This window comes from Cryptomeria japonica, chromosome 11 (genome assembly GCF_030272615.1).
Source record: "Cryptomeria japonica chromosome 11, Sugi_1.0, whole genome shotgun sequence".
In the NCBI taxonomy this organism is placed as follows: domain Eukaryota; kingdom Viridiplantae; phylum Streptophyta; class Pinopsida; order Cupressales; family Cupressaceae; genus Cryptomeria; species Cryptomeria japonica.
Genome location: NC_081415.1, coordinates 71,071,120 through 71,091,329, shown reverse-complemented (window position 1 = coordinate 71,091,329; position 20,210 = coordinate 71,071,120).

Genomic DNA, 20,210 nt, shown 5'->3' with positions numbered 1-20,210 from the left:
CATCATGAGACTTGATATTACAAGTACGGGGGCAAACATTGTTAGGATTAATAAGAACACAATTTTTTACCAGAACCTCCCCCTCCACAAAGTCCATTTTAGATGTTAAAAAAGTTCCAATAGTAATTCCAATTTTCTCAAGAACATCGGGATCCATAAATTCAAAAGGAATTTTAGGTAAACCAAACCAGAAAGGAATCAGTTTTGAACTAGACCAAGAAGGAACCAAAAAAGGTTTCCAAGCTGCAATTGAAATTAAATGTTTTCCAAACCAATGATGCAAAGTTATTAATACCTCATCTCTGAAAGAAGTAGAATCAAAGACAATAATAAAATCATTCATAGAAAATAATTGAAAATAATGCATATCCCCCCATCTTTTCTGAAATTTATGATAAAGCTTTAACAAACTAATTTGATCACCCCAAATTTCCCCAGAAATAGAATTTGTATGCAAACAATTCGCTTTCTTATCGACATAGGAACCTAAAAGATCGATACAAGGGATAGGAGCCCAAACCTGTGATGAAGAAACCCCTAACAGAATAGGATTAGAAGGTATCTTACTTACCTTTTCCAGACTAGCTTCCTTGAGGTTCACATTTACCTTATTTCTCACCCACTGTGAAGAATCAGAAACCCTAGCCGCAGTCTCCTTATTTGCCAAGCCAACAACTTTAGCAAACATTCACTGATTGCCCAGATCCAAAAACCATTTCCTCGAAAATCCCTTGAATTTCTTCTCAGTATTCCCTTGATTCACACCATTATTAAAACACCCTTGAGTGAATCCTCTTCCATTGTTATTCTGCCTCCATGCCACACTACGTTTGTTCCCAAAGAAGCCTTGAAAGTATTTTGAAGTTGGCTAAAAAACCTTGTTATTTCCGCTCCGGTTTACCTGTATCGCCATGTCCTTCCATCTGCCATTCGTGTATACCCATTGTGGAACATGAGGCGAGTCTTCCCAGCCCACATCCGCCCATGAACCCAAATGTCCTCTATCAGCCATGTCTGATCACTGTATTAAATTTCTACTGAACCTCAGAGAGAACGATTGAATAAAAAATCTCTAAAAATCTCTTATCTCTACTGGAAAAAGTTTATCACATCCTTGCCTGCTTGATTGGCAAGACCAGCGATCAAAACCCTAGACTGATTTTAGTTCTCAAGTTTTTCGAGGGTTTGAATTTAAACCTGAATTTGTTTCTGGAGATACTCAGTTCAAATCCCTCCACAACATCGTTCACTTTACAGCTAAGTTTTTTCAAAATTTTAGTATGGATCCAGACTCTTTTAGTTCCACCTTCTTAGATCTAGCACTAGAAAATCCTCTTCATTAGAATAAATTTTATTTTGTAAGATATTATAATCAAATTTTGATATAATATCTTATGTGTGTTAAATAAACAATTAATAAATAGATATAGAAAATATATAATAAAAACAATATCTTATGTGTGTTAAATAAAACAATTAATAAATTATGGAAAAAATTATATATATATATAGAAGGATAAATACAAGCATAGTCCAATCTAAAACTATGGAACTTGACCATTTTAGATAGGGGTCTTTATAGTGGAGCAGTCAAACTTCATGTCATAATTGTACATGTTTGTGCTCCACTAAAAAGATAATCGTGGTCAACTACCATCCCACTATTGATAAATTCATCTCCCCTACTCAACTCAATTTATTTTATTTTTTAAATAAAAAACTAATATAAAGACTATTAAAGTACATAAACCAAAATTCCATTGCTTTCCACTCAAATTCAAATTCCACCTTGTAAACATTTGTTGAAATCATGATTAAACAATTGTAAGCTCCCATGCTATATTATGTAAGATTTATTGTTTTAAACATTTAATTTTTCATGAAGCAAATTAATTGATTAATTAATTTATGAGTTAATTGTAAATAGTTATTTGTTAAAATTAAAATAGAATAAATTTAATTTTGTAAGATATTATAATTAAATTTTGATATTATATATTGTGTGTGTTAAATAAACAATTAATAAATAGATATAAAAAATAGATAATAAAAATATTAAGAAAAAACATATAAAAGTTTTGAATTTTTTTTTATATATAGAAGGATAAATACAACCAAAGTCCAATCTAAAACTATGGAACTTGACCATCTTAGGTAGGGGTCTTTATAGTGGGGCACTCAATCTTCACCTCATAATTGTACAAGAATTTTATCCTCCACTAAAAAGATAATTGTAGCCAACTACCATCCCACTATTGAACCCAGCTCCACTATAAATCCATCTACCCCTACTCAACTTAATTTTTTTTCTTTAAAAAAAAAAAAACTTGTATGTAGGAAAATGCAGTGACAAAAACGAATAACTCAAATCTAAAAGACCCACACACCAATGAGGATCTTAGTGCAAGTATATGAACTAATCCAATTAGTTCAACTTCCCAAGGGGTATCCCATTGTTCTCTATCTCATAGGATCCCTAAAGTCAATGTTTTTCTCTCAGATCATTGAGAAAGTGACTTAGGAATGATAACTCCAAGAATGAGTGATGTTTGATTTATATGCATGAATGCATTCTAATATATATGATATTAAAACTATGATGATTTAGCTAGCATGAAGATCATGATATGATAAAAGATTAACAAGTTATTCTAACATGATATACTATCCTAGCATGAATATTCTATGATATTAAAAATGCTTCTAAATGTTATTATGATGATTTAACAAAGAGAGGCTAAAATGCTTAGTAAATTAGACTATAATGTAGATGCATGAAAGATTGTTGATATGAAAATTATAAATGGGAGCTCTATCTATAGGGAAAATAGGGCAATGGATGGTTAAGATTGAATAATCTTAACAAGGGCCAAGATTGAAAGTTAATCAATCCATATTTACAATTCTCACCAATGAATGGTAACAATTGTCAACAAAGGATTGCTTGAGATGAGATGTAATAAGCATGAAGTGCTTGAGAAGACATGAAGGTTACCCTAGCAGGTAAGGGTTAAGGATATGTTAGGGTTATCCAATGGATAAAGCTTTTACCCAAAGGGTAAACTCTTGTGCAATTGTTAATAGGATAACCAAGGTTAAAGCCATGAATTCTCGGTGAGATCCTTGGGTTAGATAAGGGTTAAGTTAGAGAGAAAGTATCTAGCCATGCAATAAGGTTGAGTTAACCATTAATGATTAGGAAGACTTTGAGGGTTAACTTGTTGAAGACATAAAGTCTTTAATGCATTTCAAAGACTTTGGAGGTTTTGAGAAGTGACTTCTCTTTGCTTAGGAATGTGACAATAGTTAGGAGATGAATTAGGCTAAATTGGAAGTGATTAGAAGAATCTAGAAGGGGTTTAGGAGACAAGTGGGAGATGTAGGAAAATGCAAGTGGAGGGAAAAGGATTTTAATTAAAATAAAATTACTTTATTCGAACTAAAATAGATTCAACTTGCATAAATACAAGTGGGGGGATTTAATAAATAAATTAGATTTATTTATTTGCAAGGATTAATTTAATTAAATGTTTTTAATTCAAAAGGACAAAAGGGGATTTAATTAAATAAAAGTGATTTATTTAATTGAAGGCTAGAAAAGGTTTAGGCGAATTTAATTAAATAAATTGAGTAATTTATTTAATCAAATAGATGAAAATGAAGAAATTAATTAAATAAGATTTAATTAATAGAAGGATGAGGTTAAAATAAATATTAAATATTTACTTAGGAAAGTGGTTAGATTTACACGTCTACATTTTGCCCCTCTTTGAAGTGATGTGTGTACACATGTTGATTCAAAGAAAAATTCACCAGATATGCTACCAAAATTTGATCAATATGATGTTGTGTGTCAAAATGGCGATATGATGCCCCCTCGGGAGATGAATCAAGGATTTGGTAAAAAATTGTCAAGTTGATGAGTGTTTTTTAATTAATTATGATATGAGAATATTGACTACATTGAATGCACATTATTGATTCATCTCCCCAAAAATTTTTTTTGATAAGGTTACAAATGAAAAAGTAGGAGGAAAATACATGACACACTTATTAAACTTTTTTATTTTACCCTATTAAAAGGTAAAAAGTGACTTTTAAAAGTCATTTGCACACTTGTCTCTTTGTGATTGTGACATTTGGAGCTGTGACGATGATGTCGATTCCATATTCCTCGCACCGATTTGAGCGCGTCAGGCGACACCGGATAATCATTGCATATGGCCCACCAGTAAGTGGCCAAAATCTTTTTTCAATTTTTATTGTTTTTAATTATTTTTGTTACTTTTTTCAATTTTGGGTAAGATTTTGTCGGTTTAGTGCATTGGGTAAGTTGTCTAGCGCATATGATAGGAGTTTTAGCACATAGAAAAACCCTAGGAGGTTCAGCGTCTAATGACCACATTGTAGCGTGGTTGGGGGGTAGGTTAGTGCATAGGATGATTTAGTGCATGGGGTCTACATAGAAGCGTAATGGGTAGGCCAAGTAGCGCATAGGATAACCTAGCACATTGGGTAAATACGGTAGCGCAAATGGTGTGCCATTTAGCACGTAGGATAGGTCTAGCGCGTTGAGCATGTGTTTTAGCGCATTGATGGAAAAGGTTAGTGCATAGGTGGCATCTTAGCGCCTAGGAGCCTGGGTTGAGTGCGTAGGGTCCAAACTTGGTAAAAGTTCCTGTGAAAAATGCATCATGAGTCGAACAGATTAGATAGATGTCAATATGGATCTGTCGATTGCTCTTATATGGTTCATGATCAAATGTGAGTCCTATTTTATGATAATGTCAGATTTTTATATGGTATTGTATTACCACCCGAGTCTGGGTTTGATATGGATCTTGTTGCTTTCGTTATGAATTGTTTTTTTGATATAAATTTGTTGAGTCGATTGGAGTCTTGATTTCGATATAGATCCTGATTTTAATTTTTGATATGTTCTTGATATTCTATCGATATGAGTCTTGATTGATATTTGATATGGGTCTTGATTGATTTTCGATATGAGTCCTGATTTTCAATATGAGTCCTGATTTTTGATATGGGTCCTGATTGATTTTTGATATGAGTCCTGATTTTTGATATGGGTCTTGATTGATTTTTGATATGAGTCCTAATTTTTGATATGGGTCCTAATTGATTTTCGATATGGATCTTTGATTTTGATTTTTGATATGAGTCCTAATTTTCAATATGGGTCCTGATTGATTTTCGATATGAGTCCTGATTTTTGATATGGGTCTTGATTGATTTTCGATATGTTCTTGATATGCTTCAGTGTTTCAAATTGATTTATTTTGATTGTTGATAGATTGGATGGAATTGACAACTGATGATGGATATTTGTTCATTTGTAGGCAGAGCTTGGTATGCTTCAATCTTGATAGCGATTTCTGAGGCCATGGATACTAATTCCATGTTTGTCACAGGCTGACAGAGATGTTATTTAGAGATGTGGGTTGTCCTCCTTATTAGACATGCCTCAGTATATCATTAACCAAGGTTTATTGATAGCGTTGGCCAAGAGGTGGCATAGTGATACGAACACCTTTCACTTGGCGATGGGCCAGATGACAGTCACACCAGAGGATTGTTATCATATTTTGCAGATTCCTATGGTTGGGGCTCTATTGCCTTATGAGCAGACTGAGGAGGGTGGTACAAAGGCTCTCTGTTGCATCTTTTAGGATGATGAGATTAGTCGTTATGAGATCCCATGGTAAGAGTTTTTGGATTTAGGTTACGTTTCACTACCATCAATATTATCAGGTTTCATTGGTGGGTTCATGTGTCCCGACCATAGGTCGAAGGGACTAGCTGTTGGATTGGGATTGGTGCTTGAGGACATGGTGACGCAGGGATGCAGGTTTGCATGGGGATCCTTTATGTTGGCCAATCTATACAAAGAGCTTCACTAGGTGGTATATCTAGGATATATTAGTTTATCAGTCAAGGTGACATTGTTACAGGTGTGGGTGTGGGAGCATATACCAGTGTCGAGATAGTTTGCAGATAGGGATAGGCCAGTTGGTTGGGCTTATGTTTATGGGTATACAAGTGTAGTTATCCAGTGTAAACTGAACAAATTAGAGCATTGACAGAGGGCATTGGATGATATTGATACAGTCATTTGGAGACTTTATATGGATAGTGAGGTGTGAGCAGAGGATGGGGTAGAGATTCCCTATGTATATATGTTGAGGTACCTGATTGGGCAGATGCCATTTATTATTGAGTGATTCTTGCATAGTCATGTTTAGTGGCAGTATGGTAGATAGTAGGGGATGCCACAGGGAGCCTATTTATATGCTTGTCGGCGATAGGATGTGTCAGAGTGGGGACCTACCCTAGATAGCAGAGCAGCTATTGAGAAGTATATGTCACTAGAAAGATAGATCTGGGATTTTGAGGTTGGGGTTGTTGATGCTGGGATGACGAAGGAGTTTTCATCCTACTTCATGGCACATGCAGTGGCACGTATATCTCATCTGGAAAAGTTGCTACCCACTTTTGATGATGATGAGGATGAGAAGCCACAGAGGTGAGGGGGAGCCAGACATAGAAATGAGGAGAAGGGAGAGGAGGTAGGAGAGGGAGGTGGAGGCGATGGAAGAGGTGGAGGTGGTAGTGGTGGAGGAGGTAAAGGAGATGGAGGAGGGAGAGGAGGAGATAGAGGGAGAGGGGGTGGAGATAGTGGGAGAGGGGGTGGAGATAGTGGGAAAGGGGGTGGAGAAAGATGGAGAGGTTGCGTTCTTAGTGCTGGCAGGGGTGGTAGGGTAGGTGCGGTGCTAGCTACGGTGGGTGGGATAGAGGATGATAGGTGACCTTCCCAGAGGAGGTGATATGATGTTCTACCTCCACCGGTGCCTTGGATAGGGACATGTGTCACTTGGACCATAACACAGGTACCCATTCAGACTATGGTGCCCACCCATTGATAGGATTCACAAATAAGAGTGCTACAGATCTCGGTGCAGTAGCTGCAGGCACATGTGTAAGTGCAACAACGATAAATTATGTAGGTTATCGCAAAGTGAGATACAAAGATAGAGAATCAGGGTCGAGCAGAGGCCCTTGGTGATAGGTTAGAGAAATCCACGCTTGGTGTCCCAGTTCGGGATACCCTGAGAGAGATACAATACTCTGCCAAGGAGGCCAAGTATTATATGGATCTATACAAGGAGGTGGTCCCTTGAGATCACAGAGCTCCTAGCTATGTTGTAGTGGAGTCTAGTCAATCCAGCCCCGAGGATGGAGAGAAAAGATCTTATGGGGCCTGCTCGATGTGATCCACTTGGTGGAGATCGAGGAGCGGGGACATCTACTGTCAAACCATTCACCTAAGGAGATAGTCATACCTGAGCAACCTGTCTCTGTTGTTATTTATCACTTTGTTGTATTTTGACAGACATGATATCCCTTGTACATTTCAACCATTTTTGATATATATATTTATACATATACATATATATATACATATATATATATATTTATACATATATATACATATATATATATACATATATATATACATATATATTTATATATACATATATCTATATATATGTACATGTATATGTATATATACATATATCTATATATATGTGTGTGTATATACATATATCTATATCTATATCTATATATATATGTATATATGTATGTATATATATATGTGGCACTGATTTTCTCTGATCCACATATGATGTGTTATTGATGATGATTGATTTATGATATATATTATGTTTTGATATGATGATACTATGAGGATGATTTGATGCTTAGATAATAATGCTCTTGATTTTTTTATTTTGATTATGATGTAAATGTATGATTCATGATGGAATGGGTGATAATATGATGATGTATTGCATTGATTACTTTCATTTATGAGATGTATCTTGAAAATGAGATGTATGATTTAATGATAATGATGTGAGAGACTAATGCAAGTTAAAATGATATGAAATTTAAAATGATATGCAACTAAATGCAAGCTTAAGATGATATGCAACTAAATGATCACTTTAATTCCATCGTTGTCATTCCCATTAAGTCACTTGTTTGTGCTCTTTTTGTCATCATTGAGATTTTGATATGTTGAAAGTTAATACAAGCAGCATGGTATAATTGAACCATAATGACCTAAGCAAAACTTACATGGATGTTTGATATTGCAAGATGACACAAGCGTCGAGGTATAATTGAACCATGACAGTCTGAGTGTTTTTTGTATAAAATAGACAAGAGTTAACCATTTGCATGTGCAAAGTGGAAAATGTCTTCAATGATATGTTTCCAATCATGTCTTGAGACAAATTTGCACCATACAAATGATCATCTCACAGACAGAAACTAAAGAAAATGTCAGATTCCTTCGTCGCTTCTCTAGCTCAGTGCATCTTTGAGTAGCTCAGGGGATCTAATGATTCGGAAATCAAGATACAAATAGTCAAAACTTCATGCTGAAATGTAAACAAATCATAATTCAAAAAATCATCCATCATGCGTGTGTTAAATTTGTAGTTGGATAATGATCCTGCTTTCTAGCTTGATGAGCAGTTTTGACAATGGTTACCTAGTATGATGCGATCCTTGTTTGTTGTCTGAATGAGAGGAATATTGCCCCCAGTTATGAATATTTGTCAATGTGCATATATGAGTTGATCACCAAGCCATGATGGGATATGGTATGGATAACTATTTTTAGAGGATCAATGGTATTGACTACACTAAGTGTGTCCAGGATAATGATGTGTGTACAAGTGTCGGGCAATGGCCATTAGCTGAGACTAGATGGATCAAATATATGAGTACTAATAGATAGAGGATCTATTCTTTCATAAATAGCACCTATTGCCAAGTTTTCACCACTTGTTTTTATTGCACTTTTTGATTTGTTTATATATTTTTATTTTTTTTTCTTTTTTTTTTTCTTTTTTGCTTGATTTGTGCATTGGATGACTCAACTGTAGTGTTGGCATTATACACTCTAATGAGAATTGAAGGTGTTGTCATTGATGGAAACCCTATGGAAACCTTCAAGAAACCTTGTGGCATTCATCTAGCACAGACACTGACAGGCACCAGCACTGGCAGGCACATCACCGACAGTGGCAACAATGTATACTGACACCCCAGCCGACATAGACAAACTTTTGTTTATTGTATTTAATTGTAAATATCTTTTGTAAAGCCGACATGGAATATTTTAATAGACTCATATATGTATGAGATCTTGTAAATCATTTTGATATGGACATATGATGGATATGGTAGAAGTGATGAGTGAATATTAAGGTAGATTTTGTATAAGGTTTATGGTTATAGTATGAGCTTAAACTGGTACTAAAACTAGCATAGCAGATGCTGAATTGTAGCAGTACATTATATTGGATTCTCATAATCCATTTTGTAAGTTAGTGAAACTTTCATTTTGTAGATTGAGCAGTGAGCTCTAGGTAGTTGGCCTTCCTACATGTGCAGGCACCACATTGTAAGTAATATCCATTCATTGGTTGTCTTTATTGTTCCTATTTACTGCATTAATTCTTATTTACCGTTACACTGTTTTGGAATGAAAAATACTTAATAAGGTCAAATATTTTGTTAATCGGTTAGATATTGATTCACCTCCCTCTCAGTATCTTTGGGGCTATCATTAATCCTAACAAGTGGTATCAGAGCCTAGTCCTCTATTTTCAAAAGCCTAACAACTTGAGGTATATTCTAACACTGGTACAGATGGAGAACTTAAGAAAACAATTAGAAGGACCTCTTGTGGGCTCTGATGCAGAGAAGTTGAAGAATATCAAACTTGAAGATGATTTGAGGAGTGCATAGGAATTCATTCAAGGACTTCAGGAGAATCTTACTATTGCTAGAAATAAAAGAAAATAACTTCATGAGAAGATGCAAAGTGATGATGATGAAAAGTGTTAGTCCACCCGTAATTTTCCCCTTTTAATATTTAAATTCATAGGTTGCCTTTTGTGCCTTTACTTCTGTCGGGTCATTTGTTCTCCTTGTACTTGAACCGTTGAACTCTTTTTTTCAAAAAGTTCAAATGGTTCAAGGTTCAAAGGACGATTTAAAAAGAAAGTTGTTTGGGTCTTTGTCATCGTGTGGGTAAGTGCACTTTTTTTTTTTGGTCATTGAAGTTTTGAACCCGTTGAACTAAATTTCAAGTGGTTCAAGGTTCAAGGTTCGAAATGCCTTTTGGTGAGTCACGACAATGTATTGTTATATGATGAGCGTGAGTCTTCTTTACGTTGAGTTGATATGTGGTCTTGAACCTTGAACCAAATTTCAAGCGGTTCAAAAGCTTCAAGGTTCACTTTAAATAGTCTTTTTCTTTTGCCGTACATTCCCGGTGTTGTTTATGTGCTGCTTGTTACTGTTATATCTCTTAAGTGAACTTGAACCATTGAACCTTTTGTTCAAGTGGTTCAAGGTTCATGGGTTCATTTCAAAACTAACCCAAAAGATTTTTGGTGGAAATAAAAGCGGTGCAACAAGAAGGAATATTCCCTTATTCAACTTTTTGAAATTATAAATGTGGGAAGTAATCATGAAAACATCAAATTGCCTATGCAGAAGTGATGGATAATTAAGGTGGTGTTAGGTTTGTCATTTCCCCGTTACCTTGCACACTTGGGTGTGGCTCTATAGATATTTACACATCTGATTAAAGGAAAAATGTATGAGTTTATCTCCATATTTAGGAAGGTCGTAGCTGCAATACTTCAGTAAATTGGAGGTGTCGAAGGTAAATCCAACTCTATTCTCCTGAAGAATTTCAGGTTTTCAAGGTGTTAATGGGTAAGTTTAGTTGTTTTCTCCTAAGTTGTGTTTCTTTATGTACTGAAGTTTTATCAGTGTAGAAAAGGGGAACTCTGAAAATGTTGGGATAGAATACTGTATTGCTATTAAAATTTCATGGTTAAGGGGGTAGATAATTAACATGAGGCCCGTGCTGCCAAAGCTTGGCCAGACCTCAAGCCTGGTGAGTATTTTGCCAGAAATGGAAGATACCTCCTTAGTTCATGTAGATTAATGGGATTTCCTGGAGAGGACTAAGAATCCTCAGGTATGTTCATTAATAGAGAAGATAGTTAAGAGTAGTCTTGTGGAAGCTACTACATTCCCGCTTGTCACGTCGTCTCCAGATTTAGTGTTGGCCTGCATGAACATATATGATTCTGAGAATAGGTGTATCAAAACCAGTGATGGTGAGGAGTTGGTCAGTATTAATAGGGAAACGATGATGGTGGCAATGGTTATTCTACATAAGGAGGAGTATGAGGATTGGACCATTGGAAATTCATATGCCTACTTCCCTAAAAAGAAGAGCAAGTATGAGAGTGTAATTGCCAGATATTGGCTCTTGAAGGTTCAGAAAGGAGGATCGCGATTACCCAAACCCCTAACCAGAGAGCACTTCATCATAGATGTGCAAGACATTATAGTGGTTTTGAAAAGAGTAAAGGGGAATTCACATTCCTTTTATTGGGAGGATTGGATGTACTTTTTCATCCAAGTGGTTCTATCTGGTGACAGGTTTCTGGATTGGTCTCAAGTAATTGTGGAGACACTAGATGAAGGACTGACCAATTTTGTGGGGATGACATGTTTTTACATGTCTTCCTACCTGTTTTATATTTTAGCTTGCACAAGAGATTGGCCTGGATTACCCAATGAACCCTGGATTGATGGAATGAGGGTTTACAATTATTACCCTTTGTTGCAACAATAGAGACATGTTGAATAGATTGACAGGTGGAATGGAGTCTCTGCAGGAAGACTGGCCTTTGAGCTTCAGAGTGATGCAAACAATAGGATGTCCGTTAAGTCTATGGAATTTGTGAGTATATATGGGAGTTTCTTTATCCAATTTCCATGGTTTACTTACATATGGGTAGGTGTTTTCGAAGTCCAACCATTCATATTATCCAAGTATGCCTTTGATAGATACGTGCTTATAGAAGTGAGTAGGCAGTTGGCCTATATAGATAAAAGATTAGGGGAAAAGGGTGAATCTGGGGTGGTATTTCCCATTGAAATTGGGTATTACAGTTGCAAGTCAATATCAGATGCCTTGAACCTAGAACTGAAGTTCAAAAGAATGAACCTGCAACCATATGTGGCTAGGTGAAGATTTGACAACAAAGGTTATGCAAGGGAGAACCTTAATGTAGACAGTCATTTCTGCCATGAACCTCAAATAGAGGATTATTGGGAAAAATACAAGGATGAGTATGAAGTGAGAAAGAGACTGTGGTCGAGATTTACTCTACAGTAGATAGCTATCCTGAGGCTCCCAATTAATACATCTAGTGTATTAGAAGATACACAGGGAGATGTCTTGGATACTAAGTTTGGTAGTGAGATTGAAGAGAAACCATTTCCAGAAATTGACTGGAACAAAAAAGAAGATGATAGCATCAATGTTGTCAGGAGAACACAGAGATGGTTTAAGAACCTGAAATTCAATGAGGGTCCTCATGTGCCCTCACACGATTCAAGAACTGATTCACACATCGTGGTTCAATCTCCTATTTCTACCACTAATGAAATTGTTGATGTTGCAAGTGTCTCAAAGCTCGCTATAGAGAAAATACCACCAAGGAGGTCAAGAAGGTCGCGATCCGGTCTTACAGTTGCCCGAGTAACTCGGTCTAGAAGCAAAAAGAAGGGTAGGGAGCTTGTCCTGCAACAAGTCATGGTGGACTTAGATGCCAACAAAGAGCCTGAAAAAAAAATGGACTGACAAGATCAACGTGAGCCCAGGATGCAAGAAATGGATACAAATAAAGAAGTGGAAATTCAACAGGATCCCATGAACACCTTGGTAGTCATTACCTCCCCTGATGCACAGATTACCCCACCACCTCAAGAACCTACAAATGCACCAAGATGGCTAGAAGTTGCCATTGGAAAGAAGAGGAGCATTGTGTCCGTCACCATTCCATTGCAGTTCATGGTTAGTAGATGCTTGGGAAAAGAATTAAAGCTCAAAACACAAGGAATTCTTGATGTGGATGACACAACAGGTCACTGGATAGCTGAAGTGGCCAAGCCCATTCTTGGGAGAGATGCAGATAAGGCCACAGAGGAGGATTTTACTATGGAGAATATAGATTTGGGGGTTGCATCAAGGGCTATGGATGTAAAACATCTAGAATCCTCTACAAAGAGGATAATCTCAAGGACTTGGAAAGATGAAAAAGATAAGAGAGAACTAAAAAAAATTGTTACACAGATGGCCGAATAGATCAATGCTATTCACAACCCACATCCCCAACCATTGTCACAGATACCAATGTCATTTGACCCTAAGTCTCCAACAAACCAGAAGATGCTTCATCAAGTTCAAAGGAACAGGGTAGTGATGGAGATGTTTAATAAATGGATAGACTTGATAATTCAACAAGGGTCAGAATATATTATTAATCTGGTTAAGGTTTATAAGGATGTAGAAATCATGAGTAAAGAGCTCAAACTGGAGATGGTCGTCTAGGAAAAGGAAAGGATTAAGTGGGTAGCAATTCTTGCATAGATGAATGATGTTCAAAAGTATGGAGTGATGAAGTTCCTAGCTAAGAAACCGGTGGAGAACCTGGATGATAATGTGCTATATGTGTCAAAGAAAAATGTGGAATGGCACAATTCAATCATTAGGCAGGGCCATGAAGAGTCCACCAAGCTGCTAAGAGGACTGACTGACTTGATTGAAACTATGTAGAAAGACCTTAAATGTATTGATATCCAACTCATGAAGGAGGGAGCCAAGGTGATTAAAGAAGCCACATATATGACTAAAGTATTTCAAGAAAGGGTTCAGTTCATTTAGACCACAAAATCCTTGACTACTGATGACTTTTCAAAGGTAGCGAGTATTGTATCAATGCTCATTGTCTGTTCAAATCACTTAGAGGTTCACAAAGAAAAAGTCATGCAGGTGAATATGGAAAAAGAAGTGTAGAAGCAGAGGATCATGCATATTGGCCTGCCCTATTTCCAAGTTATCCTAAACTTTTTAGCAGCACACTTGGAATGGCGTCAATCCATGACAAAGCAAGACAAGCCCGTAACCTCCTCAGCTACGGTGGATGTTTAGTTGTTCTAAAATGAAATGTCAGCCTTTCAATGGCTATTAGCCTAGTTCTATTTTATGTTATTTTAACAGTTTCTTTCACTGGGGTGAAAGTAAATGTTATTTGTTAATCATGTGAAAAATATGCCCTGGTGGCTATTTAAGCTGAAAAGCTTGCCTTTGAATAGGTTCTAAAACTATGATTTTAGAAGTAATAGATAAAGTTTTGGTTTCCGATATGAATTGTGAGAATGATACAATAGCTGATTATTAATGAAATGTTGTGTTTTCTTTGAATCTGTATATTATGAGATTCGTAATCTTTCTTAAGCTGTTATGTGGGCATGATACAATATGGTAATAAGTCATCTTTGCATTTCTTCACTTCATATTTGTTATAAGTTGTTGGACGACTCGCATGGTATTGATCTACTTGATCCCACCTATCCTGTGAGGCATGAGAGAGTCTCGATCGAGCTATTAGTTTATCTTGTTGATTCCCTATTTTGTTTTTGAATGTATGCAACAAATATGTTATAAATTAGAGTCTATGAACTGTCCTTTGAACATTCTTTCAGAAAATTTCATATGTTTGCAGCTCTGAAGGCGCTTATTTGTATTGATGGATAAATGTTGAAGCCTTTCAATACTTTCTGGTTAAAAGTGTTAGCATATCAATTATACAATAAATTAGTTGTGAATCATATGAGGAGCTGCCCTCTAATGCAGAGGTTGAATTTTCATTAATTCTTCCAACTATTGGTATATTTATTTCTTTCAAAAGGGAAAAACGGAGTCACATTTTGCTTTACGGAGATCATAGTTAGAAGTTTAAGAAGGAGACAAATCTGATAGCCAACAAATTTTTGGTGACTCTGTTGGGGAGTCCAATTATAAGACCGGTTGCCTAGTTGCAAGACTAGAGTCAAGGAGATATACTAGGTCCCAAAGAAGGGAAGGGGTTTTTGATTCTGTCTTTTAGGAGTTATAGAACCTAAATTTTCAACCCACTTTCTCATCTCAAAGAAGGGCAAGAAGTAGGCCTCCTTCCCCATCGCCATCACCACCTATGTCCTTAGTTTGTCAAGCTTTGACCTTGCACGATGTTTCTTTACCTAATATAATCAACCCAACTCCCCTCAATATCATACTTCCAATGACAACAAATAATCCTTGGGGGGCTGTTGTAGGCCCGTTTAACTTACGTTTGAATCTTAACCCCTTACCAAAAGGTGCTAGGGATCATTTGTTAAAATTTAGTGGGGATGGGAAGACCACCCTTGATGAACACCTGAATGCCTTTAATGTATCTTGTGGGATAATAGCGGTTCAACATGAGGATGTTGTTGTGAGGTTGTTCGTCCAGACACTAACCGGGGTAGCAGCCGATTGGTTTTATCACTTACCAAATAGTGTGATAACAACTTGGAAAGATCTAAAAACAAGATTTGAGGCAAGATTTAAAGTAGTGGAGGACGAAAATTCCCTCTTGGCTCAATTAGCCCAGTTGAAGAAAGAAATTCCTGAATCTATGAGGTACTTTGTAGCAAAATTTGATAAGATCTTGCACAAGATTCTAGCTAATCAAAAGCCCTCATATGACAATCTTAAGTGTTTCTTTATTAATTCTATGCCTTCTGAAATAGGTTTCCTAATCCATAAGTAAAGAGTTGTAGATTTAAATGCTACTTAAACCCTTGCAGTTAAATTAGAAGATGATTTAATCACAATAGGTAAATGGAAAAGGGAAGTATAGACACCTAGTGCTCAGCCTTCAACTTCTTCTGATCCTATCATTCAATGGTTAATGAATGATGTGATTACCCTTAAAAGATAGTTGCTTAAGGCTAGTACCTCATACCCATCTCCCTATCAAGATATACCTAGAAGGAATACGAACCAATCTTTGGGCTATGGGAATAAGATCATGCAATTGCCCCCTGCTCAGCAAAGATTAGCAATTGAAGCACCTCCTGTTAAAGGGAATATGTGCGTATTTCACCTTACTGATGAACATGATGGCAGTTCCTATCCTGAGATGGTACATTATGCACAACTGATTAATTTCAAAGATACCTCAAATGAGTGGGGTGAAGAAGAATCTTCAAAGCAACCTAGCGACTCCGAAATCCATTTTCTTGAGTACGAGTCAAATTCAGAAAGAGGCAGTGATATTTTGGTTACTTTAGAGGATCCTTCATGTGTTGTGCTCACAAGAAACCAACAAAATGTGAAGCCCCAGATGTTTTCTTCATCATCTACGATGGCCTTCAAAGGTAAAGGGATTGATTCAAAATTACATAATAATGATAAAAAATTGCAAGAACCCTTATTCTTAAAGCCTGTTGAAAAAAAAAGTTCATTTGATATTATAGAGTTTTGGAAATCTTCTCAAATTTAAATCACACTTGTTGAGTACTCAAAGCTAAATCCTAAAGAGACTGACTTGTACAATTTGTAAAAGGAAATAATGCACAACAGACTAATGGAATGTAGAAGTCGATAAATGCCATATTGTCCTCACATAGCAATGAGTTGGTTCATCCCCTGATTTGTGAAAAGACACTTGAAATAATTGCTTTTCAAATAGATGACTCAAAACTAGAGCCCTTTTATATATCATTATTCATAAATGGTCATAGGTTGAATAATTGTATTATAGATTCAGGTGCATCCGATAATATAATGCCCTCTGCTATAGCTAAAGCATTAGGGTTATTCCTGACCAAAATATTTGGTAGATACTATTCTATGGATTCAAAACAAATTCCTCTGCTAGGCCAAATTAAGGATGCTCAAGTAGTTCTTGCCTCCCACCCGGATAAAAGGATCAAGTTGACAATTCTGATAACTGATATCCCAGCTAGTTATGGCATGCTGTTAAGTTGTACTTTCTGTAGGGACCTAGGTGGTGAAATCAAAATGGATTGGTCCCCAGCCACAATTCCTATTGGGATGCAGCGAGTCATCCTGCAGCCTGAACCAAAGTCCAAATTCACTATTTTCCCATCTGATGACCCTAGGGCCAAGATTTTGTACCATGTTTGTCAGTTTGGAAACTACATGATTTTGTCTGATAGTGAGGTGGTGGAGGATTCATCTCAAAATGAGGGAAAAGAAAGCCTGTGGCTAATGGAGTTTGATGGTAGTTGTGCAACGTTAGGTTCTGGTGTAGGGGTAGTGTTAATACCACCTTCTAGCAACCCTATTCCTTTTCCATTCAAGCTAGAATTCAAAAATACCAACAATACGGCTAAATATGAGGCTTTGTTGTTAGGTTTAGCCAAAGCTAAGAGATTGAAGGTGAAACTCTTGTGAGTTAAAGGAGATGTTGAACTAATTGTAAAACAAGTCAGAGGGTTGTTTAGCATTAAGAATGAGAGGCTGAAACACTATCAAAATAGAGCTTGGGATGAAATTGAGGATTTTGATACATTCTCCATTGAGGCAATACCCAGGGAATTGAACTCAAAAGTAGATTCATTAGCAATCTTAGCTTCATTGCTTGTCCCACATCCTGAATTTGTTGAAGATATTTATAGGGTAGAGTTGGTGTATCGGCCCAGTGTCCGAGATAACTCTGACTCGTGGCAGGTATTTGAGACTGTTAAACAAATAAATAATTTTATGCAAAGTGTAGACATGTTTTCTGCCATATATTTTGAAGGTTCTGATGTAGAGTGCAAAGAATTTTCGCTAGAATGAGCCAAGGAGTTGCCCAATGGAATCATGCAATTGAAAGGAAACAAGATTCCTAAAGGGCTGGTTTCTTTAGAGTGTTTGTTTGACTGTAATGATGCCTAGAAGAATAACAAGGGTGATTAGTCCCAAGAGGCCTAGGATAGCAGAGGTTACGAAAAGGTTTACATTGGTACTGAGAATGAACCTAAATATATCAATCTAGGAAAGTGTTGTACACCTGCAGAAAAGGAGAGGTTCATCAACCTCCTAGTGGATTTCAAGGACATGTTTGCCCGGTGTTATGACAATCTTAAGAATTTTAGAGAAGGAAAATTCCAGCATCAGCTTCCCTTGAAGCCTGGAGCACGCCCTTTTCGACAAAAGCTTAGAAGCTTCAATCCAAAAGTGGCATGGGCTATATTCCAGGAAGTAGATAAGATGTTAAAGGCCATGATTATATATCCCATCCATCATTCTACATGGATAGAAAATATAGTTCCTGTCAGAAAGAAAAATGAGGAAATAAGGATTTGCGTAGACTTAAGAAATCTTAACCAAGCCAGCTTAAAAGACAATTATCCCTTGCTGGCCATGGACCACATTTTGCAAACCGTCTCAGGGTCAGAGATGATGTCCATGCTTGATGCATTTTCTGGATATAATCAGATCAGTGTTTAGGAAGATGATCAACACAAAACTGCCTTTATTACTCCCTGGGGTACATTTGCATATAACCGGATGCCCTTCGGTTTGATCAATGTAGGAGCAACATTTCAGCGGGCTATGGACCTATCTTTTGGCCACTTAAAGGATAAGATCATTGTTTTATATTTGGATGATTTGATAGTATTCTCAAAAAGAAGGAAACACCATCTTCGGGACCTAAGGCAAGTGTTGCAGAGGTGTCACGAACATGGGGTATCCCTAAACCCCAAGAAACCAATGTTTGGAGTCACAGAGGGTAAGTTACTCAATCATATTGTTTCTAAGGAAGGGGTAAAAATAGATCCTAAAAAGGTAAGAGCAATTCAACAATTAACTTTGCCATCAAGTAGGAATGTTGTTAGATCCTTCTTCGAACAGGTAAATTTTCTAAGGAGGTTCATCCCAGACTTTGCTGAGATTGCCAGATATATTATGAATATGATGAGTGAGAAACAACCTTTCAAATGGAGTGAGGAAAGAAAGAAAGAATTAGCCTCAATTAAAGATGCTATTGGTCAGGCACCTATCTTGGTTAATCCCGATTTCAGTAAAGATTTTGTCATCTATTGCTATGCCTCAAAGCACACTATGTCAGGGATTTTATTACAGAAGAATGAAGATAATGACGAGGTCCCTATATCATTCATGAATGTACCTCTAAAAAAGAATGAACTAAAATATTCAATAATGGAAAAGCAAGCATATGCCATTGTGAAGGCGATGAAATAGTTCAGCTATTATATTCTCCATTCCCATGTTGTTGTTTATGTGCCTCATTCAGTAATCAAGAGCATTCTGACCCAACAAGAGATAGGGATGAATGAAAGAGCTTCTTGGGTGTCAAAAATTCAAGAGTTCAATTTAGACATTAGGCCCACAAAGCTGGTAAGGGGGCAAGTTTTGTGCAAGCTGATTGCTGAAAGTAGGGAGGAGGTAACCGAGGAATTGCCTCTAGTTTTATTTGTTTCTCTACAAGATTCATAGTTTGCAGATGTAGCATATTAATTGACATATGGAGATTGCCCTGAACACCTTTCTACAAAGGAGAAGAGGAACCTGAGATTGAAAGTTGATAAGTATGTCATGTTTAATGATGTACTATATAAAAGGGGATTCGAGAGAACCTTCTTAAGGTGTGTTGATAAACCACTCTAGGAGTCTCTTTTGAAAACATTCCATGATGAAGCCTATGGGGGTCATTTCTCTTCAACGATAACTGCTTACAAGATCTTGAGGAATTGCTATTATTGGCCTGGAATGTTTAGGGACGCATATGCATGGGTGGCCAAGTGTGAAAACTGTAAGTTGTTCATGGGTAAACCTCATCTCGTAGCATTACCACTCTGACCCGTGGTTGTGGATGAACCTTTCAAGCAGTGGGGTCTGGATTTTATTGGTCCCTTGACACCAACCTCAATTGTTGGTCACACTCATATTTTGATAGCCATAGACTATTTCACTAAATGGGTTGAGGTCATTCTGGTACGAAAGACAACCTCAGAAATTGTTTGTAATTTTTTGAAGGAGAACAACTTAGTTTGATTTGGAGTTCCATTTAAAATTGTAGCAGAAAACGTTACCAATTTCTCCTCTGCTGAAATTTCTTTGATTTGCTATGATCATGGAATCTCTCTTGCTCACTCATCTCACTATTATCCTTAGGGAAATGGTCAAGTTGAATCTAGTAATAAAAACCTCATTAATATCATGAAAAAATTAGTAAGTGAGAATT